The 23,443-nt window shown below is 37.0% G+C and overlaps 1 long non-coding RNA gene across 1 annotated transcript; it reads right to left on the bottom strand.

Annotated features, from left to right (window-relative positions):
* Nucleotides 1-260: 260 nt before the first annotated feature.
* On the bottom strand, nucleotides 261-22,904 carry LOC117313036 (uncharacterized). The gene is made up of 2 exons (XR_004527511.2): nucleotides 22,797-22,904; nucleotides 261-1,299 (listed from the first exon to the last, which is right to left on the bottom strand). It is a non-coding gene; the product is annotated as an uncharacterized lncRNA (long non-coding RNA).
* Between the last annotated feature and the right edge of the window lie 539 nt (nucleotides 22,905-23,443).

Here is a 23,443-nt window from a genome sequence, read left to right as displayed (position 1 = left end):
CTACTGTGATATAACTATGAAGACAGAAAGGTTTTCTCAGGTAGACATTGGGCTTAATATTTACACTTTCATGTTTACTTAAATGGTCCTATCCTGGACCTTTGCTGTCATACCCTGTCAGGTTTTAGTGCTTTGTTAAAATCTTCTGTGTAGTACACATGCACGTACACACACACACACACACACACACACACACACACAATATACACACACTCTCTTTCACTCTTTCAGGGTGCTGGGTGCAATAAATAATCTGAGTATTGGGCTACAATGTATTTAATAGGACTGACTTAATGACTGTGATACCATCACCAGAAGATGTAAAAAAGAGTAGGACAGAAGCTTGAACATTAGATTCTCTTTCTCCTCCCTCTCACTTCCTGCTAGTTAGCCAAAAGGAATAAATGAGCTTAAATGCATGTTAACAGCTATTGAGTAGAATAAAAACTGATACAATCAAAGAAGATAAAATCAGTGGACAAATTTAGAAACTCTGAGTTCTGAGAGACCCCAAAATCTATGTCCAACATGAAGCCTGTTGGTCCAAGTTCAATTTCAATATGCTCCAATTAGAGAAATACCTATCATATTAGCTCTTACTTGAAAGATCTGTTACCTTTTAAAAGTTTTGGGAGAAGAAAATGGAAAGAGAGGTAGAAGAAAGGAATAAGTAAGAGAAAGAAAGATATAAAAGGAAGATGCATCTATGAGCCATAATCTGGATTTGAACCTGCCTATATTTCTGGGTAGGAGAAACAAGATGCTGGCCACTGGGAAAAAATACCCTATTCTTTAGTTTACACAGTGTATTTGTAAATCCTCCAGGGAGCACCAAGGACTAGGAATGTTATCTTTGGTATTGAATCATAGACCTTGTTGTCTTGGTAAGTTTGTGCTTACTAATTGAGAAATAAGAAGGATATCACCTTCCACTTTCTGCCTCCACAGAATCCCAAGAAACTCATCCATAAATATCCAAACCTGCTTCCCTTTCTTGCAGGAGAAAGGAGAGAGTTATACTGGGGAGACATAAGCACAGCAGGCTGTACATGGAGGCACATTTTCATTAGTTGCTGCCCTGCCAATGGTGCACATATTTCTAGGTGCTTCCTAACATCTATGGGAGTTCTACAGACCTTAATGACTGGTAATAAACGGTAATACATATTAAGAAGAAGTTGGGAATCATGTGTGGTATTAAAGCTAAAGGCTTTGGTAATTCTGCTCTGTAGGTGATGGAGTGCTAAATATGGATGTCTTCAGATCATCATCCTGGGAAAAGGCAAATAAAAGAAAACCCTGGAATGGAAAACAAAAATGAGCAGATCATATATTTGGCAAACAAACCATATTTGTGACTAAAATAAAAATATACAAATCATGTTCAGTAAAACCTTGTTATAATGTTCCCATAAAAATTTATTAGCTGAATATCAAATTCTATTTTTTAACATCTTTATTGAAGTATAATTGCTTTACAGTGTTGTGTTACTTTCGGCTGTATAAAAAGTGAATCAACTATGTGCATACATATATCACCATATCCTCTCCCTCTTGCGTCTCCCTCCTGCCCTCCTTATCTCACTCCTCTAGGTGGTCACAAAGCACCGAGCTGATCTCCCTGTGCTATGCAGCTGCTTCCCACTAGCTATCTATTTTACATTTGGTAGTGTATGTATGTCGATGCTACTCTCTCACTTCGTCCCAGCTTACCCTTCCCCCTCCCCGTGACCTCAAGTCCATTCTGTACGACTGTGTCTTTATTCCTGTCCTGCCGTTAGGTTCATCAGAATGCTTTTTTTTTTTTGATTCCATATATATGTGTTAGCATAGGGTATTTGTTTTCTCTTTCTGACTTACTTCACTATGTATGACAGACTCTAGGTCCATCCAACTCATTACAAATAGTTGAATTTTATTTCTTTTAATGGCTGAGTAATATTCCATTGTATATATGTGCCACATCTTCTTTATCCATTCATCTGTCAATGGACACTTAGGTTGTTTCCATGTCCTGGCTATTGTAAATAGTGCTTCAATGAACGTTGCGGTACATGACTCTTTTTGAATTATGGTTTTCTCTGGGTATATGTCCAGTAGTGAGATTGCTGGGTCATATGGTAGTTCTATTTTTAGTTTTTTAAGGAACCCCCCATACTGTTCTCCATAGTAGCTGTATCAAATTACATTCCCACCAACATTGCAAGAGGGTTCCCTTTTCTCCACACCCTCTCCAGCATTTATTGTTTGTAGATGTTTTGAAGATGGCCATTTTGACCTGTGTGAGGTGATACCTCAGTGTAGTTTTGATTTGCATTTCTCTAATATTGAGCATCCTTTCATATGTTTCTTGGCAATCTGTATATCTTCTTTGGAGAAAAGGCTATATAGGTCTTCTGCCCATTTTTGGACTAGGTTGTTTGTTTTTTTGTTATTGAGCTGCATGAGCTGCTTGTATATTTTGGAGATTAGTCCTTTGTCAGTTGCTTTGTCTGCAAATATTTTCTCCCATTCTGAGGGTTGTCTCTTCGTCTTGTTTATGGTTTCCTTTGCTATGCAAAAGCTTTGAAGTTTCATTAGGTCCCATTTGTTTATTTTTGTTTTTATTTCCATTTCTCTAGGAGGTGGGTCAAAAAGGATCTTGCTGTGATTTATGTCATGGAGTGTTCTGCCTATGTTTTCCTCTAAGAGTTTCATAAGGTCTGGCCTTACACTTAGGTCTTTAATCCATTTTGAGCTTATTTTTGTATATGGTGTTAGGGAATGTTCTAATCTCATACTTTTACATGTACCAGTCCAGTTTTCCCAGCACTTATTGAAGAGGCTGTCCTTTCTCCACTGTACATTCCTGCCTCCTTTATCAAAGATAAGGTGACCATATGTGCGTGGATTTATCTCTGGGCTTTCTATCCTGTTCCATTGATCTATATTTCTGTTTTTGTGCCAATACCATACTGTCTTGATTACTGTAGCTTTGCAGTATAGCCTGAAGTCAGGGAGCCTGATTCCTCCAGCTCTATTGCTCTTTCTCAAGATTGCTTTGGCTCTTCAGGGTCTTTTGTGTTTCCATATAATTTGTGCAATTTTTTGTTCTAGTTCAGTAAAAAATTCCATTGATAGCTTGACAGGGATTGCATTGAATCTGTGGATTGCTTTGGGTAGTATAGTCATTTTCACAAGGTTGATTCTTCCAATCCAAGAACATAGTATATCTCTCCATCTGTTTGTATCATCTTTAACTTATTCAACAGTGTCTTACAGTTTTCTGCATACAGGTCTTTTGTCTCCTTAGATAGGTTTATTCCTAGGTACTTTATTCTTTTTGTTTCAATGGTAAATGGGAGTGTATAATTAATTTTACTTTCAGATTTTTCATCATTAGTGTATAAGAATGCAAGAGATTTCTGTGCATTAATTTTGTATCTTGCTACTCTACCAAATTCATTGATTAGCTCTACTAGTTTTCTGGTAGCATCTATAGGATTCTCTATGTATAGTATCGTGTCATCTGCAAACAGTGACAGTTTTACTTCTTTTCCAATTTGGATTCCATTTATTTATTTTTCTTCTCTGATTGCTGTGGCTAAAACTTCCAAAACTATGTTGAATAATAGTGGTGAGGTGGGCAAACTTGTCTTCAGTTTTTCACCATTGAGAACAATGATGGCTGAGGGTTTGTCATCTACGGCCTTTACTATTTTGAGGTATGCCTACTTTCTGGAGAGTTTTTTTGTTTTTTTGCGGTATGCGGGCCTCTCACTGCTGTGGCCTCTCCCGTTGCGGAGCACAGGCTCTGCACGCGCAGGCTTAGCGGCCACGGCCCACGGGCCCAGCCACTATGTGGCATGTGAGAACTTCCCGGACCGGGGCACGCACGCATGTCCCCTGCATTGGCAGGCGGACTCTCAACCACTGTGCCACCAGGGAAGCTCTGGAGAGTTTTTATCATAAATGGGTGTTGAATTTTGTCAAAAGCGTCTATTGTGATTATCATGTGGTTTTATCCTTCAATTTGTTAATATGGTGTATCACATTTATTGATTTGCATATATTGAATAATCCTTGCAATCCTTGGATAAAGCACCCTTGATCATGGTGTATGATCCTTTCAATGTGCTGTTGGATTCTGTTCGCTAGTATGTTCTTGAGGATTTTTGCATCTATGTTCATCAGAGATATTGGCCTATAGTTTTGTTTTTTGGTGACATCTTTGTTTGGTTTTGCTATCAGGGTGACGGTGGCCTCATAGAAAGAGTTTGGAAGTGTTCCTCCCTCTGCTATATTTTGGAAGAGTTTGAGAAGTATAGGTGTTAGCTCTTCTCTAAATATTTGATAGAACTTGCCCTTGAAGCTATCTAGTCCTGGGTTTTTATTTGTTGGTAGATTTTTAATCACAGTTTCAAGTTCTGTGTTTGTGATTGGTCTGTTCATATTTTCTATTTCTTCCTGGTTTAGTCTCAGAAGTTTGTGCTTTTCTAAGAATTTGTCCATTTCTTCCAGGTTGTCCATTTTATTGGCATATAGTTGCTTGTAGTAATCTCTCATGATCCTTTGTATTTCTGCAGTGTCAGTTGTTACTTCTCGTTTTTCATTTCTAATTCTGTTGATTTGAGTCTTCTCCCTTTTCTTCTTGATGAGTCTGGCTAATGGTTTATCAATTCTGTTTATCCTGTTAAACCAGCTTTTAGTTTTATTGATCTTTGCTATTGTTTCCTTCATTTGTTTTTCATTTATTTCTGATCTGATCTTTATGATTTCTTTCCTGCTGCTATCTTTGGGGTTTTTTTGTTCTTCTTCTAATTGCTTTGGGTGTAAGGTTCAGTTGTTTATTTGAGATTTTTCTTGTTTCTTGAGCTAGGATTGTATTGCTGTAAACTTTCCTTTTCGAACTGCTTTTGATGCATCCCATAGGTTTTGGGTTGTCGTGTTTTCATTGTCATTTGTTTCTAGGTATTTTTTGATTTCCTCTTTGATTTCTTCAGTGATCTCTTCTTTATTTAGTAGCATATTGTTTAGCCTCCATGTGTTTGTATTTCTTTTATTTTTTTTCCCCTGTAATTGTTATCTAGTCTCATAGTGTTGTTGTCAGAAAAGATACTTGATAGAGTTTTAATATTCTTAAATTTACCAAGGGTTGATTTGTGACCCAAGATATGATCTATCCTGGAGAATATTCCATGAGCACTTGAGAAGAAATTGTATTTTGTTGTTTTTAGATGGAATGTCCTATAAATATCAATTAAGTCCATCTTGCTTAATGTGTCATTTAAAGCTTGTGTTTCCTTATTTATTTTCATTTTGGATGATCTGTCTATTGGTGAAAGTGGGGTGTTAAAGTCCTCTACTATTATTGAGTTACTGTCGATTTCCCCTTTTATGGATGTCAGCATTTGCTTTATCTATTGATGTACTCCTATGCTGTGTGCACAAATATTTACAATTGTTACATCTTCTTCTGGATTGATCCCTTTATCATTATGTAGTGTCTTTCTTTGTCTCTTGTAATAGTCTTTATTTTAAAGTCTATATTGTCTGATATGAGAATTGCTACCCCAGCTTTCTTTTGATTTCCATTTGCATGTAATATCTTTTTCCATCCCCTCACTTTCAGTATGTGTGTCGCTAGGTCTGAAGGTGGTCTCTTTTAGGCAGCATATGTATGGGTTTTGTTTTTGTATCCATTCAACCAATCTATGTGTTTTGGTTGGATCATTTAGTTCATTTACATTTAAGGTAATTATCGATATGTACGTTCCTATTACTATTGTCTTAATTGTTTTGGGTTTGTTTTTGTACGTTTTTTTCTTCTCTTGTGTTTCCTGCTTAGAGAAGTTCCTTTAGCATTTGTTGTAAAGCTGGTTTGGTGGTGCTGAATTCTCTTAACTTTTGCTTATCTGTAAAGATTTTAATTTCTTCGTCGAATCTGAATGAGACCCCTGCTGGGTAGAGTAATCTTGGTTGTAGGTTTTTCCCTTTCATCACTTTAAATATGTCCTACCACTCCCTTCTGGCTTGCAGAGTTTTTGCTGAAAAATCAGCTGTTAACCTTATGGGGATTCCCTTGTATGTTATTTGTTGCTTTTTCCTTGCTGCTTTTAATATTTTTCCTTTGTATTTAATTTTTGATAGTTTGATTAATATGTGTCTTTGATTAATATGTCTCCTTGGATTTATCCTGTATGGGGCTCTCTGTGCTTCGTGGGCTTGATTGACTATTTCCTTTCCCATGTAAGGGTAGTTTTCGACTACAATCTCTTTTTTCTTTTTCTCTTCTTCTTCTGGGACCCCTATAATTTGAATGTTGGTGCATTCATTGTCCCAGAGGTCTCTTAGACTGTCCTCAATTCTTTTCATTCTTTTTTCTTTATTCTGCTCCCTGGCTGTTATTTCCACCATGTTATCTTCCAGCTCACTTATCCGTTCTTCTGCCTCAGTTATTCTGTTATTGATTCCTTCTAGGGTAATTTTTTTTTTTTTTTTTTGCAGTACGCGGGCCTCTCACTGTTGTGGCCTCTCCTGTTGCGGAGGACAGGCTCTGGATGCACAGGCTTAGTGGCCATGGTTCACAGGCCCAGCCGCTCTGCAGCATGTGGGATCTTCCTGGACCAAGGCATGAACCCATGTCCCCTGCATCAGCAGGCAGACTCTCAACCACTGCGCCACCAGGGAAGCCCTAGGGTATTTTAAATTTCATATATTGTGTTGTTCATCATTGTTTGTTTGCTCTTTAGTTCTTCTAGATCTTTGCTAAATGTTTCTTGTATTTTCTCCATTCCGTTTCCAAGATTTTGGATCATCTTTACCATGATTACTCTGAATGCTTTTTCTGGTAGGTTGCCTATTTCATCTTCATTTATTTTGTCTTGTAGGTTTTTACCTTGCTCCTTCGTCTGTAACATATATTTCTGTCGTTTCATTTTTTTTTTTTTTTTTTTTTTGATGGGTGGTGCTGTACTCCTGTCTTACTGCTTGTTTGGCCTTGGACGCACAGTACTGGAGTTTGTAGGCAGTTGGATAGAGCTGGGTCTTGGTGCTGAGATGAGGACCTCCAGGAGACCTCAGTCCAGTTGATTTTCCCCCGGGCCTAAGGCTCTCTGTTATGCCAGTGGTTTGGACTTGGAGTCCCACCAAAGGAGCTTGGGCCTGACCTCACTGGGAGACCCTCAACCAGGGTCTCCCTCATCGCCACTGGACCCCTAACTGTAGGTGGATCCCCGTAAGTGTAGAAACTCCTCCCCTCTCCCAGCCACCCCTCAGGGGTGCCAGTCCCATAGGTCCAGCCTTTACTTTTGCTCCCCCTTCCCTCCCTCCCATTCTCTCAGGACCCGTGCAGCTTGAGGGGGCCTAGGTGGGCAGAGGATCAGGCCGGGGATATTAGAAGGTTCCCAGGGGCCCAAGTGGGCAGGGGAAACCTGGCCATGCTCCCTTTTGATCCTCTGCCCTCCCAATGGTTCCCCAATTTCCCCCTTTTCCCCTCCCCAGCCACCTCTCAGGGGCACAAGTCCAGTCCTGCCTCCACTTCTCCTCCCCCTTCTCTCCCCCCACACCCCACATCCTTCCCAGTCACTGGGGGTTCCTCCTGTCCCCTTAGGTGTCCGTGGTCCCCCTCCAGTGTCTGGTAGGTGCCTTAGTTGTGAGATGTGAATTCCACGTCCTCCTAATATGCCACCTTGACTCTGCCCTCAAATTCTATTTTTAAAAACTTAGCATGAAATCTATTTGGATTTAAAGAATTTTTAACTATCGAATATATAGTTGGTTCCTTATAGGACAATGTAGCTCACATTACAAGTTCAATTTAAACCTTGAATTTGGAGGTAAAGCACATAAGAACATTGCAGAATGTCATCAATCACCACTTCCTTGCACTTTGGGGAAAGAAAATCAGAAGAGGTGGTGTGTGGGAACAGATGCTATGTAAGTAGAATTCTACATGATCTATTTTAAGATGTAAATCCTCTTTGATCTGAATTTTTGATTAATTTTCTATTCGTATGCTGTGATATTGCTGTAGTTGAGAAACAGAAGTTTGGCCAACAAATGTTCAGAGTAAACTGTATATTCTTTTTGAATATGCCATTAGCTAAACAGCTTTTGATAAATTGCCCAACTTTGCTAAGTTTCATTTTCCTTCATTTGAGATGGAGATAATTCTTGCCTTACTTCCTTAACATATTGTCATAGAATTCAAAATGTATCTACTATACATTTGAACTTTCATTGAAACATTTTGTTTAAAGGCCTAGTAATATCATATGATATCCCTCATATGTGGAATCTAATTTTTTAAAAATGATCTAAATGAACTTATTTACAACACAGCAACAGATTTCGAGAACAAACTTATGTTTACCAAAGGGGAAGGGGGGGGGGAATCAGGAGTTTGGGATTAACATATACACAGTACAACATATAAAATAGGTCATCAAAAAGGACCTACTATATAGCACAGGGAATTCTACTCAATATTCTGTAATAACCTATATGGCAAAAGAATCTGAAAAAGAATGAATATATGTATATGTATAGCTGAATCACTTTGCTGTATACCCGAAACTAACACAATGTCGTAAATTAACTACACTCCAATAAAATTTTTTTTAAAGTTCTCTTTTACACATTTATCCTTGAGTTTGTGGATTTCCCAGCACACATCTTTTCTGCTGCCTATTACATTTGAATAACTATATCTTTTGAACACAGCCTTCCAAACTACAGTGACAGATGTAATCACTTTTAATAGCAAATTTTTGTTGTTTATATTTTTAAATAAAAATCTCAAGATATAGGATACAAAAAAATAAAGTCCTAGTAATAAAAACTGAAATGTAAAGGTCAATGTTATCCCAATTACCACGAAGACAATTACTGAGTTAATTTATTAGGACACATAATCATAATCATGGCTATTGAGAAAAGCCATTTGCTTTTATTAGGAGTGTTATGAGGTCATAGAACTAACTAGGTTTGAGTAACAAATACAAAAATAATAATTTACAGAAAGGTCAGTGAAGCTCAAATATAGAAGCACAAATCCCAACATGTTTTCAAAAAGGCAAAGAAGTAGTGTTCAATTCTATATAAGTATGTAGAAAATATGGGAAAGGACCAATTTAAGGGCTACGTGATAGAAAATTTTGAAAAACTAAAATTATACAGTACAGAGTACAAGATATTGAAGACTCTATAATATTAAATTTATTAAATCTTGAAGAGATTTAAGTTACTGACGAGATTCTTGAGAAATATAGGCCCAGGATCTTAGAAAGTTCCTGGGGGCCCAAGTGGGCAGGGGAAACCTGGCCACACTCCCTTTTGAGCAGAAATACTGTAGATGCACCAGACAGGAAAGAGCCCAAGAACGTGAAAATCAGCTGAGTGGAATCATACGTATCTGAATATGAGCTAATGAAGGGTCTGCCCTTGGTAGATGGCTATGGAAATAGAGACACACTTGGATTAAGAGGTTGCAGACATATCTCAACCTGGGTAGTCGTATGGTATCCTATAATTGAAGAAATGCAGAGAGAAGGAGTGAAAAATTAAAATCAATTTGGTTTAGGTGATGTAAATGAAAACCATTTCATTTGGACTTTAGATTTTAAGTTAGGGGTAGGAAACAAAAGTGAGAATGTATGAAAAGCATTTGGAAAGTCAAGAAGTAGGTCTCTTAAGTGTTTTTGAATACCCTGGACTTAGTGATATAGGCTCTTTATAGAGAAAGCAAAATGTTTCATCAGCTATTTGTGTCAGTGGTAAATTTGGCACATTCAATAAATATTTATTTTGCAGCTATTTTGTATTGGGGCCATGCAGTCTCTGGGCACAATATGAAGTATTCAGTTTTACATTTTCGCCTTTCCATAGGCTATTATTCTTGCCTGGAATGTCCTTTCTTTGGCATTTCCCTTCTCAAAACAACAACAAATTGTATGATTACATGGGGTATAAATTTCAGTCTACAAGTTCATATCTGTAAAAACTATATTTTATTTCTATAATTTTTATTTCAAGCTAGTATTCCAACAAACTGTGTGGAAATTTAACTTTAGTAGTTTTTTTGTGCCCCATGTTCATAACATGAAGTTCTGTGTCAATTTGTAGCATTAATACACAGTGCAAAGGTGTAAGAAAGGGGGTGAGGTTGGGAATCTAGTTATTGCCTAAAATAAATCAATTTATACTTGAATCATATGGTAAAACTGAACTTTAAAATATGAATATTAAATAGGTTACAGTGAAAAGCATATTTTTATTCCAAGAGTGCTGTTTTACAGCTGATAACAGAGAAGAGAGAAGTACTGAACTTAGCTACATTGGTATATAAATAAAAATGCAGTCTATAGACCAAAATAGATCCAACCAGGGAGGCTTGTGTATATTTTTCTGATGCTGGAACTAAGTGCTGTTTCATATCAAGTTACATATTCCAATATATATTTCAGAAATTCCAGTTGCCCCTGTTTCCACTACTCTTTGTATTTTCATGGGTTCTGTTCCCTCACTTTAGCTGAATGCATTTAATTGTTTGTCACATTAGTTAATGTGTGTGTTGTGCATATATACATATATATATATATATACATATATATAGGCATCTTTTCCCAAGATGAATGAAAGCTGTACATTCTGCAAAGACAGATGAGACTCAGTAAACTCAAAGAAACTTGAACTCTATATTTAGTCAAGATTCATTTAATTTTCTCAAGATGACATATACACTAAAATACTCCAAATTTTTTGATGAATGACAAATATACACATTTTCTTTATAAATTACAACTGACAATATTTGCTTCTTTAAACTCTTAAATGCAAATACTGCATATGTTCATATAGAGTGAAAAATATATTATTGTTGCTTTATACATATTTGTCAATTTTTTCCCTTGAATTTGGAGAGAAAAACTTATTTTATCTAGGACCTCAAAACATAAGATACCTCCCCCAATTTTATAGCACCATACAAAGATAAACGATTTAATGAAGGTTCTTAATATTGTTCTAATAATTCTAAAGTACTTTCAGAAGTAAAAATTAATAATTTATTTATATTATTTATTTAATATGTGCTTATTTTTTATTGTAATCATCAACATAAGGAAATAAATTTATCCAGCTTCTTCCTGATTAAGGTACAGTATTTACAAGTGAATGAGTATTGGAGAAGCATTTTGAAAAGGGAAGAAAATGTGGCAATGAAAAGATTTCGGAAGATTAATGTTGGTAGAAAAAATGTTTTAGAAAGCAGTGATACTGGTGGCATACTTATTAGTAAAATGATATAGAATAAAATTAGTATAGTAACTAATACAGAGTTCAAGTGCAAGGTGACAATGTATTAGGCTCAGTTAGTTTTAATAGAATGCAAAACAAAGGAGAGCCATGGGAATTTGGTGGCTGAAACCCCCGCCACCAAAAAAAAGATTAATACTCTATAAATATATATATGATTTATATGTTTTATATATATATATATATATATATATATATATATATATATATAATTTGGTTAATCTAAGTACCTTGTAAGACACTGTTCATTAGTCATTCAGCAGTGACACATAATATTCTTATATAGAGGATATTGATAGTGCTGGACAACACTAAAATAAAAATATAAAATTAATAAAAGAGAGAGAAACGTAGAACAATCTTATTTATGGGAACAGATGTAAAGATCCTAGATAAAATATTGTAAATTGAGTCAACAGTGTACTAACAGATTTGGTATTGACCAAGTAGGATTTATCCTAAGAATGCAAGAATAACTCAACATTAGGGAACCTATAAGGAAATTAATAGTTCCAAGGAGAAAAATCAGCATGAGGAATTTGGCAGATTTTTTTAAAATGGTAAATCAGAAATAGAAGGAAACTTTCTTAACTTGATAAAGTTGCATCTTCTTGAAAAAGAGGTCCATGTACTGAACAGTAAAAGCAATACTGCACACTAGCACCACTGTATTTAACAATTATGAGAGGTCCTAGCTATTCCCATTTTTTAAAGAAAGACAGAAAGAGATAATTATTAGAACTGAGAAGAGACAACTGTAGGTAGCCTTTCCCACTCTGCAAATGATAAAATTTACTCCAATAGAGAAAGTTGCAAGAATGTTAGACACTGGCAAGATATGCTGAGAAATGACCCTATGCCTGCCCTTGTGCTGATCAGAGGTAATCAACAGAACTGCTAGATAAGTTCAGAGACCAGATAACAGGAAAGGCCTTTATTCTATCTCCTGCCCAGGGACCTGAGGGATGGCATGTGTCCTTAAAGTTCTCCATGCTACCATGGCAAAAGAGGGTAAAGTAGAAATGGCTACCTGGGGATGTTTAGGCAAATGGACCTTTTTCAATATGAGTCCCCAAGGACCACAGTGGAAGAAGTAGATGAAAACAAGCAGGTTTCCATGCGAGTGAGAGTAGATTGATTGCAAACAGCAAAGAAGCCATCAGTTCTGAGTATGACCTAATACCTGAGAAGATACCAGAAGATACCAGAAGGACCAGAGTCTTCTTACTGACATCATGACTTTATGTAAGCCCTTGAAACTTAAAGATATTTCTGAATCAATTGAGAAATGTCTAAATTGAGTTTACCATGAATTGGAAAAATGTTTTCCTTTATGGGAAAATATGCAGATACATATAGAGTTCAGGTATAAAAAAGTAAAGCAAGTATTTTTTCTCCACAACAAAGTTTTGGAGACATTTTAAAAACTCATATATTAGTTACTATCTCTATATCAAAATTTGTGTATAAAACATTCATCTATCTACATCTATAACTAATTAAAAAGCACATATGAATAGAAAAATATCTGTAAGGGCATGTAACTAATTATTAACTCTAAGAAGAGATAAGGAATTTTTAAGGTAGGAAGTATGCAAATGACCTATAGCATTCTGCTGTATTTATTTTTATCATTGTGATATTTTATAAGAAAGAATATTTGACTTGTTTGAAAGGAAATTAAAAACAGCTACTATCTCAAATTTATAATTCTCCAATACATTGTTCTCTGAGTTTAAGAATAGGTAGATTTTTATAGTGTCTGGCCTTACATTTAGATCTTTAATCCATTTTGAGTTTATTTTTGTGCACGGTGTTAGGGAGTGTTCTAATTTCATTCTTTTACATGTAGCTCTCCAGTTTTCCCAGCACTATTTATTGAAGAGGCTGTCTTTTCTCCACTGTATATTCTTGCCTCCTTTATCAAAAATAAGGTGACCATATGTGCATTGGTTTATCTCTGGGCTTTCTATCCTGTTCCATTGATCTATATTTCTGTTTTTGTGCCAGCACCATACTGCCTTGATTACTGTAGCTTTGTAGTATAGTCTGAAGTCAGGGTGCCTGACTCCTCCAGCTCCATTTTTCTTTCTCAAGATTGCTTTGGCTATACGGGGTCTTGTGTTTCCATACAAATTGTGAAACTTTTTGTTCTAGTTCTGTGGAAAATGCCTTTGGTAGTTTGATAGGGATTGCATTGAATCTGTAGATTGCTTTAGGTGGTATAGTCATTTTCATAATGTATATTCTTCCAATCCAAGAACATGATATATCTCTCCATCTATTTGTATCATCTTTAATTTCTTTCATCAGTGTCTTATAGTTTTCTGCATAGAGGTCTTTTGTCTCCTTAGGTACGTTTATTCCTAGGTATTTTATTCTTTTTGTTGCAATGGTAAATAGGAGTGTTTCCTTAATTTCTCTTTCAGATTTTTCATCATTAGTGTATAGGAATGCAAGAGATTTCTGTGCATTAATTTTGTATCCTGCAACTTTACCAAATTCATTGATTAGCTCTAGCAGTGTTCTGGTAGCATCTTTAGGATTCTCTATGTATAGTATCATGTCATCTGCAAACACAGCTTTACTTCTTCTTTTCCGATTTGAATTCCTTTTATTTATTTTTCTTCTCTGATTGCTGTGGCTAAAACTTCCAAAACTATGCTGAATAATAGTGGTGAGAGTGGACAACCTTGTCTTGTTCCTCATCTTAGTGGAAATGGTTTCAGTTTTTCACCACTGAGAATGATGTCGGCTGTGGGTTTTTCATATATGGCCTTTATTTTGTTGAGGTAAGTTCCCTCTATGCCTACTTTCTGGAGGGTTTTTATCATAAATGGGTGTTGAATTTTGTTGAAAGCTTATTCTGCATCTATTGAGATGATCATATGGTTTTTATCCTTCAACTTTTTAATATGGTGTATCACATTGATTGATTTACGTATATTGAAGAATCCTTGCATTCCTGGGATAAACCTCACTTGATCATGGTGTATGATCCTTTTAATGTGCTGTTGGATTCTGTTTGCTAGTATTTTGCTGAAGTTTTTTCCATCTATGTTCATCAGTGATATTGGCCTGTAGTTTTCTTTCTTTGTGACATCCTTGTCTGGTTTTGGTATCAGGGTGATGGTGGCCTTGTAGAATGAGTTTGGGAGTGTTCCTCCCTCTGCTATATTTTGGAAGAGTTTGAGAAGGCTAGGTGTTAGCTCTTCTCTAAATGTTTGATAGAATTTGCCTGTGAAGCAATCTAATCCTAGGTATTTTTTTGTTGGAAGATTTTTAATCACAGTTTCAATTTCTGTGTTTGTGATTGTTCTTTTTATATTTTGTATTTCTTCCTGGTTCAGTCTCAGAAGGTGGTGTTTTTCTAAGAATTTGTCCATTTCTTCCAGTTTGTCCAATTTATTGGTATATAGTTACTTGTAGTAATCTTTCATGATCCTGTGTATTTCTGCAGTGTCAGTTGTTACTTCTCCTTTTTCATTTCTAATTCTATTGATTGGAGTCTTCTCCCTTTTTTGCTTGATGAGTCTGGCTAATGGTTTATCAATTCTGTTTATCTTCTCAAATAACCCGCTTTTAATTTTATTGATCTTTGCTATTGTTTCCTTCATTTCTTTTTCATTTATTTCTGTTCTGACCTTTAAGATTTCTTTCCTTAACTAAATTCGGGTTTTTTTTTGTTCTTCTTTCTCTAATTGCTTTAGGTGTAAGGTTAGGTTGTTTATTTGAGATTTTTCTTGTTTCTTGAGGTAGGATTGTGTTGCTATAAACTTTGCTCTTAGAACTGCTTTTGCTGCATCCCATAGGTTTTGGGTTGTCGTGTTTTCATTGTCATTTGTTTCTAGGTAATTTTTGATTTCCTCTTTGATTTCTTCAGTAATTGCTTTGTTATTTAGTGGCATATTGTTTAGCCTCCATGTGTTTGTAGTTTTTACCGGTTTTTTTTTTCCTGTAATTGATATCTAGTCGCATAGCACTGTGGTCGGAAAGGATACTTGATACGATTTCAGGTTTCTTAAATTTACCAAAGTTTGATTTGTGACCCAGGATATGATCTATCCTGGAGAATTTTCCATGAGCACTTGAGAAGAAAGTATATTCTGTTGTTTTTGGATGGAATGTCCTTTAAATATCAATTAAGTCCATCTTGTTTAATGTGTCATTTAAAGCTTGTGTTTCCTTTTTTTTTTTTCATTTTGGTCGATGCATCCATTGGTGAAATTGGGGTGTTAAAGTCCTCTACTATTATTCTTTTACTGTCGATTTCTCTTTTTATGGCTGTTAGCATTTGCCTTATGTATTGAGGTGCTCTTACATTGAGTGCACAAATATTTACAATTGTTTTATCTTCTTGGATCAATCCCTTGATCATTATGTAGTGTCCTTCTTTGTCTCATGTAATAGTCTCTATTTTAAACTCTATTTTGTCTGTATGAGAATTGCTACTCCAGATTTCTTCTGATTTCCATTTGCATGGAATATCTTTTTCTATCCCCTCACTTTCAGTCTGTATGTGTCCCTAGGTCTGAAGTGGGTGTCTTGTAGACAGCATATATATGGACTTGTTTTTGTATCCATTCAGCCAGTCTATGTCTTTTCGTTGGAGCATTTAATCCATTTACATTTAAGGTAATTATCGATATGTGTGTTCCTATTACCATTTTCTTTATTGTTTTGGGTGTGTTTTTGTAGGTCTTTTCCTTCTCTTGTGTCTCCTGCTTAGAGAAGTTCCTTTAGCATTTGTTGTAAAGCTGGTTTGGTGGTGCTGAATTCTCTTAACTTTTGCTTGTCTGTAAGGGTTTTAATTTCTCTGTCGAATCTGAATGAGACCCCTGCTGGGTAGAGTAATCTTGGTTGTAGGTTTTTCCCTTTCATCACTTTAAATATGTCCTGTCACTCTCTTCTGGCTTGCAGAGTTTTGCTGAATGATCAGCTGTTAACCTTATGGGGATACCCTTGGATATTATTTGTTGCTTTTCCCTTGCTGCTTTTAATATTATTTTCTTTGTATTTAATTTTTGATAGTTTGATTAATATGTGTCTTTGATTAATATGTCTCCTTGGATTTATCCTGTATGGGACTCTCTGCGCTTCCTGGGCTTGATTGACTATTTCCTTTCCCATGTTAGGGAAGTTTTCAACTATAATCTCTTCCAATATTTTCTCAGACCCTTTCTTTTCCTGTTCTTCTTCTGGGAACCCTATAATTCAAATGTTGGTGCATTTAATGTTGTCCCAGTGGTCTCTGAGACTGTCCTCAATTCTTTTCATTCTTTTGTCTTTATTCTGCTCTGTGGTCATTATTTCCACTATTTTATCTTCCCCGTCACTTATCCGTTCTTCTGCCTCAGTTATTCTGCTATTGATTCCTTCTAGAGAATTTTTCATTTCATTTAGTGTGTTGTTCATCATTGTTTGTTTGCTCTTTAGTTCTTCTAGGTCCTAGTTAAGTGCTCTTGTATTTTCTCTATTCTATTTCCAAGATTTTGGATCATCTTTACTATCATTACCCTGAATTCTTTTTCAGGTAGACTGCCCACTTCCTCTTTATTTGTTTGGTCTGGTGGTTTTTTACCTTGCTCCTTCATCTGCTTCCATATTTCTCTGTCTTCTCATTTTGTTTAACTTACTGTGTTTGGGGTCTCCTTTTCTCAGGCTGCAGGTTCGTAGTTCCCATTGTTTTTGGTGTCTGCCACCAATGGGTAAGGTTATTTCAGTGGGTTGTGTAGGCTTCCTGGTGGAAGGGACTGGTGCCTCTGTTCTGGTGGATGAGGCTGGATCTTGTCTTTCTGATGGGCAGGGCTGCATCCAATGGTGTGTTTGGGGTGTCTGTGAACTTAGTATGATTTTAGGCAGCCTCTGTGCTAATGGGAGGGGTTGTGTTCCTGTCTTGCTAGTTGTTTGTCATCGGCATCCAGCACTGGAGCTTGCTGGCCATTGGGTTGAGCTGGGTCTTAGCATTGACATGGAGCTCTTTGGGAGAGCCCTCACTGATTGATATTATGTGGGGCCTGGAGTTCTCTGGTGGTCCAAAGTCCTGAACTCAGCTCTGCCACATCAGAGGCTCCGGCCTGACACTGGGCCAGAACACCAAGACCCTGTCAACCACACGGCTCAGATGAAAAGGGAGAAATAAAGAAAGAAAAAAAATAATAATAAATTATTAAAATAAAAAATAAAAAAAAAGGAGAGAGCCACCAAACCAATAAACAAATCCACTAATGATAACAAGTGCTAAAAAGACACCTAAGATAAATATGAAAATCAGAAACAAATCAGTGACAGACAGCAAACCCCATGTCTACAGTTGCTCCCAACATCCACTGTCTCAATTTTGGGACGATTCATTGTCTGCTAAGGTATTCCACGGATTCAGTGTTCATCAAGTTGACTGTGTGGATTTCATGTGCTGCTCTTGAGGCTGCACAGAGAGCTTCCCCTTTCTCTCCTTTGTTTGCACAGCTCCTGGGGTTCAGCTTTGGATTTGGCCCCACCTCTGCACGTAGGTCGCCTGAGGGCAACTGTTCCCACCCAGACAGGAGGGGGTTAAAGCAGCGGCTGATTACAGGGCTCTGGCTCACTCGGGCCGGGGGGAGGGAGGGGTACAGTAGTTATGATTGGAATGTGGGGTGAGCCTGCAGCGGCAGAGGCCGGTGTGACGTTGCAACAGCCTAAGGAGTGCAGTGTGTTCTCCTTGGGAAGTTGTCCCTGGATCACGGGACCCTGGCAGTGGCGGGCTGCACAGGCTTCCGGGGAGGGGGTGTAGATAGTGACCTGTGCTTGCACACAGGATTCCTGGTGGCTGCTGCAGTGGTGTTAGCGTTTCATGCCTGTTTCTGTGGTCTGAGCTGATAGCCACCATCTCTGGAGCTCATTTAGGTGGTGCTCTGCTTTCTGTGGGCAGATGGGGAAGGAATCCCCTCTCCTTTCACACTCCGAAATAATGGTCTCTTCCCTCTTAGGCAAGTCCAGACTTTTTCCCAGACTCCCTCCCGGCTAGCTGTGGTGCACTATCCGCCTTCAGGCTGTGTTCCCACAGCCAACCCCAGTCCTCTCCCTGGGATCTGACCTCCGAAGCCCAAGCCTCAGCTCCTAGCCCCCGCCCGCCCTGGCAGGTGAGCTGGCAAGCCTCTCAGGCTAGTGAGTGCTGGTCACAGCGATCCGCTGTGCAGGAATCTCTCCACTTTGCCATCTGCAGTCCTGTTGCTGCGCTCTCCTCCATGGCTCCGAAGCTTGCTCCCCGCCCACCCTCCATCTCCACCAGTGCCGGGGCTTCCTAGTGTGTGGAAACTTTTCCTCCTTCACAGCTCCCTCCCACTGGTGCAGGTCCCATCCCTATTCTTTTGTCTTTGCTTTTTCTTTTTTCTGTTGCCCTACCCAGGTACATGAGGATGTTCTTGCCTTTTGGGAAGTCTGAGGTCTTCTGCTTGCATTCAGTAAGTGTTCTGTAGCAGTTGTTCCACAGGTAGATGTATTTTTTATGTATTTGTGGGGAGGAAGGTGATCTCCACGTCTTACTTCTCCGCCATCTTGATGGTCCCCCCGCACTGTATTTTTATCTGTCCTTTTCCATTAGATAGAAAGCTCAGATGAGTGGTTTATTACTGAGGATATTAAAGCACAGGAACCAACAGCCAGATGAAGAGATTCATCGGCAGGCGGACTCTCAACCACTGCACCACCAGGGAAGCCCATTCTTAAACTTTTTAAAAGACCACTTTTAAAGGGAAAGAACACATTGGTTTCACGTTTAGAAATAATTCTTAAAACTACCAAGTTTTGAGAGGCATTACATTTTGTTTTTGCAAAAATGTACACAAATAAACTATAAGCAAACTAACAAATGGAAACCTCAAAAACCAATGGGTTTATTTAAACTTTCAGTGTTTTAGTTAAGCTGAGACCCAAAAGAATTATCAATTTGATATAGATGTTCTGAATAATTGAATATAAAACAGTGAATCCTGTGTGAAAATCTAGAATATTAAAGGTAGTAAACAAGACATGATATTCGATGAGCACTATGAAAGCGATTTAGAGGTGCCTGCATTGTTCCCTCGGAACTTAGGAAGTATGTGAGCAGTGCAATATAAAGAATATGCAGTTTAGTTGTGTTTGGTAAGGATGTAGTTCACAGATTAAGTCAATAGTACTGCAATTTTGTTATCCGGATCCACTTCTAATCAACAAAAATCATGCAACAAATTAAGCATTGATACTTATTTGATTGTGAGAGCCCTGCATCTGTCACACGGTACACAGAGAAATATGAGCCTCAGTTAGTTTTCATCTTAATGAATTTTGACTCATGTACACCTGTTTCTCATAACCCAGTAAGAGAATTATAGCAACTCTGACAGACAGAAAGAAAAACAAAAAACAGTCAACTTTGCTTCAAGCTAAGAAGTAGGTTGCAACTCTCCAAGAGCTTTACAAAAAGTTCACATTTGTAATAGAGAAAGCATTGGTTTAGAGTATTTCCATTTGCCAATGCAAATGTGAAATGAACGGTTGAAAGCATTGTCCTTGAGAGCATTTCAAGTATTAAAAATATCCTGTCAATAAATAAACAAAATGATTTTCAAAAACTTTTGTAGCACAAAAAAGAATAACAGAATCCAGCAGTAATTTTTTTCCCAAGTACCATTCAGACATGTTTATAGGCGTCTTTGTACATATATATTCAATAATCTAAGTTAAATTCCACATTGACCTTTTCTTTCCTTATATGCTATTAAATTCGTTAAAGAAAGTTACATTAAAATAACCTAAATCACTTTTTCAGCCAGGTAGGTAAATTCAAATTCTCTACTTTCTTATGAATCTTAATATAATTCTTTTAAGCATTATTTATTGAATTCCTATTGTGTGCCAGCCACTGTTACAAATACTTAACAGGCATTATCTCGTTCATTTTCACAATAATTCTGTAAGGTAACTACAATTATGTACATTTTACGGATGAGAAAAATGAAACTTAAATTATTAACTTGTCCAACATCTTAGAGGTGTTAAGCATCATACCCAGAGTAGTAACCCAGATCTATTAATTCCAGAACTTTCCTTCTTAACAACTGTACCTCTCTATAACATTTACTCAATTGCTGATAATTTAGGTATTTAAAGAATACACTCCAAAATTTTATTATTGGTAGATAATAGACCAGAGCTCTGCTCATGGCTTTTCAAATTTTTTTGTGTGCTTGGACAAAAGTCATTTTTACTGTCAGACACTATGAGAAGCAGCAAATATCTGCTTTGCCTACTTTCCAGAGTTGTTTTAAGAAAAGGAGTTAATACGTGTAAGAGCACATTAAATGTTGTAAAATGTTATGAAAATTTATTGTATGTAATTGTCACATATTAAGTGTTTCTATGTCATTGAAAGTAGTTATTGGCTTAAATTTCTTATGACTTAAGACCTCAGCAAAGAGAATTTCCTGTTTGTTTCAGGAGACAAACCATAATACAGACAGGGCATTATATTGTACACTAAACCCAAGAGTCTTCCCAAAGTCCTGGGGCTTTTCCTAAAGTCAGAGCAGATGAATGTATGTGGCAATCTTAAGTGTTCACGGTGAGGAGTGTGGCTTCACAGGGCCTCAGTCGTTCCTGAGTATGGGCTTGGTAACGCTTATATACTCACATTAGATTAGTTGTTTTATGGTACCTATTTCTGAGCTCATTATATGCAGAAGCAGCGATAAACTACAATGATCTACAAACTGACATCTCTTGATGCCATCTCCTAGAAATCTCTCTATATACATTTTGGAGCCTCCAGGTGACATCCAGGGGTGTTTTTTATATCTCAAACTTTCAGAGCGGGATTTGCAAACTCAGATGCCAAGTGACATGCAAAACGAACCAAGTATAGGGAGTAGGGTGATGTAAGCTTCAGTTCATTGTTGACATTAAGGAATAGGGGTTCACTATTGCCAGGTCCTCCAATTTAAAAAAATACATATATTTTTCCAGCTTTATTGAGATATAATTGACATATAGCTTTGTATAAATTTAAGGTGTACAACATGATATTTGATACATGTATATATTGCAAAATGTTTACCACAATAAAGTTAGTTACATTCTTTACCTCACTTAATTACCATTTTATTGTTATACTGTTATGATGAGAATATGAAAGCTCTACTTGTATCAAAAGAACTTTCAAGTATACAAAACAGTACAGTGTGGTTAACTAGTTAACTATCATCACCATGCTGTACTTATTCATCTTATAACTAGAAGTTTGTATCCTTTGACCAACATTTTCCCATTTCTCCACCCCTCAGCCCCTGGCAACCACCATTCTACTCTCTGTTTCTATAAGTTCTATGCTTTTAGATTTCACATATAAGTGAGATCACACAGTATTTGTCTTTCTCTGTTTGGTTTATTTCACTTAGCACAGTGCCCTTACGATCCATCCATTTTGTCACAAATGGCAAGAATTTCTTCTTTTTTATGAATGAATAATATTCCTGTGTGCGTGTGTATATGTGTGTGTGTGTGTGTGTGTGTGTGTGTGTGTATCACAAATTCTTTATCCATTCATCCACTGATGAACACTTAGGTTGTTCAGATCTTCCCACTTTTTGGAGATGGCAGAGATTGAGTGAAACCCTCCTAATTCTTAAATGCTAGAAACTAACTTAAATTAAAACAAGGCAAGCAGGAAGGACAAAACAATTTTGTTTGTGGGATTCATTTTGCAGTCTCCTGATTCATAATGTCTATATCCATTTTTTATGGTACAGTTCTTATGTTATTCTCCATAAAATATTTTCTCATTATCATTTGAAGCTTATTAACATCATGTATTTCTTCCCATTGAAGGCAACCTTGAAACATTTTCAAGAGGACACAGTTCAGCAGCTATTCCCAATTATTACTGTCAAAGGAATACTTTATTTCTGGTTCTGGCAGAAGTACCAGCTTCTAGGTTCTGTACAGAACTCATGCTGCCTTAGGGACTCTCTCCACTCTTTCCCTCCTCTGCAACCTGATCATTATGTGTAGATGTGGCTGGAATTTTGCATGCTTAAGGAGTAGGTGCTTTGTTGGGAAAAGCTTCAGTTAAACAGGGTCTAGAGATGCTCAAGGATACTTGGCCTTTGCTGTGGTAGAGAGTTACACTTGTTTTCATAAGCTTCTGTAACAAAGCCTGAGACTCTCTGGCAATTACGTAGACCAAATGCTTGTGCAGAGTGGGATCTTCTTACTAAATTTAGAATGACACAGGACCGGCTTCTCTATAAACTGCCTGGTGCAATGTGACCTCTCTTACAATAGAAATGATACTTTATGTCCCTGTTGAAATGATTCTGTGAAGAAGGGGGAAAGGGAGATAAAGCTTTTGAAATATATTGGGTTCCATAAGATATAAAACTGTGATGTGAATCCAGAGTATTAGTATCAAATGATAGAATAATGTTAAGGAAATTTTCTACCCCTTTCCCAGCTCTGAGATAGCCATTCTTAATTTAACTTACTTTTCAAACTCGATTCCACACACTAGGCTTTTCACTGACGGGTCATCATGAAAAGACTGAGGCAATTTCCATTGGAATTTTGATTAACATCTCTGTGTGGGGATTTCCCAGTAGGAGCTAGGAGAGAAGCAAATAAAGAAAACAGAAATATAGTCTCTTGAACCCATGGTCACTGCTATTAATTTTCCAATTTCCACCTTGGAAGGTCTTTGCAGATTTTACCAACATGCCCCTTTGAAGCTCTTTGAAGGAAACTTGATGTTATATTAACTGCAAATATGTCACTGGTGGTGTTGAAGTTTCAAAAATTAGGTCAGCATTCCAACATATACTAAGCTTAATGTTTCTTTCTGAAGGTTAAAATACCTTAATCAGTTTTGGCAAAGGTCAGTTTTAATGTAGATTGACAATTCAAAGTGGAAAACTATAAGCAGACCTCCACTTTCAAGGGGAAGCTTAAATTGATTTGAAAGATGACAAATTTTGAATACAGCACATTTATTAAAAATCTGTTTAACCCTCAGCAAACACACAACCCAAGTCTACAATTGGATAAACATAATTTCCTTACAAGAATGAGAAAATCTAAATAACCACTCACAACAGAGTGCCTAAAAGAACTATCTTATCATTAGTTACTCATGGAT

The sequence above is a fragment of the Tursiops truncatus genome, chromosome 7, assembly GCF_011762595.2.
Source record: "Tursiops truncatus isolate mTurTru1 chromosome 7, mTurTru1.mat.Y, whole genome shotgun sequence".
NCBI classification, from domain to species: Eukaryota; Metazoa; Chordata; class Mammalia; order Artiodactyla; family Delphinidae; genus Tursiops; species Tursiops truncatus.
This window is presented reverse-complemented; position numbering and strand designations above follow the sequence as displayed.